Genomic DNA, 640 nt, shown 5'->3' with positions numbered 1-640 from the left:
ATACATACATATATATATATATATATACATATATGTATATCTATATCTATCTATCTCTATATTTATACATATATATACACACACACATATGAGAGTGAGAGACTTACATGTATTTTTTTTCTTTTTGGTAAATGGTTAATAGTATGATTCTTTATGATTTTTTCAGATCTCTTTGAGGGACTTAATTGCTGAAACATTACAAGATTGAGAATGAGAATGAATATATATAGAAAAGTAAATTCCTGAAGATATATATATATCTTCACGAATTTACTTTTCTTCCTTTGCAGAGGCCATACCTATCTCCTTGGTATCATTGTAACTTTAGTACATGTACTGCTATAGTGAGCACTGGCATTTCTGTACAAACTGACCAAGCAACACGCTTCTAACAATTGATGGATCAAAGGTTGAACTTAGAAGCAAAGTACAAAGCTAACTTTTGGGGAACAGGGCCTAGAGAAGCCTGGCTAGAGTTTGGTCAGGAATATTTTTGCCTTGTTCTATGGTAAGGACTGGAGATAGTATAAGCTGACTGTAGTTCAAGTCCACACTAGATGTGGCTAGAAGACAGATGTGGCACTGCAGCCCCTGTGTGGCAGCATGAGCGTCAGGGCCCTGAGGGGGAGAGAGAGAGAGA

At 36.1% G+C, this 640-nt stretch overlaps 1 non-coding gene across 1 annotated transcript; it reads right to left on the bottom strand.

Annotated features, from left to right (window-relative positions):
• Positions 1-246: 246 nt before the first annotated feature.
• LOC128108075 (U6 spliceosomal RNA) lies at positions 247-352 on the bottom strand. Its single transcript, XR_008217292.1, has one exon. It is a non-coding gene; the product is annotated as a U6 spliceosomal RNA (small nuclear RNA).
• Between the last annotated feature and the right edge of the window lie 288 nt (positions 353-640).

Source organism: Peromyscus californicus, unplaced genomic scaffold (assembly GCF_007827085.1).
Source record: "Peromyscus californicus insignis strain IS unplaced genomic scaffold, ASM782708v3 Scaffold_12__1_contigs__length_115047231, whole genome shotgun sequence".
Classification (NCBI taxonomy): Eukaryota; Metazoa; Chordata; class Mammalia; order Rodentia; family Cricetidae; genus Peromyscus; species Peromyscus californicus.
The sequence above is the reverse complement of the archived record's forward strand: the minus strand, read 5'-3'. Positions and strand labels throughout refer to the sequence as shown.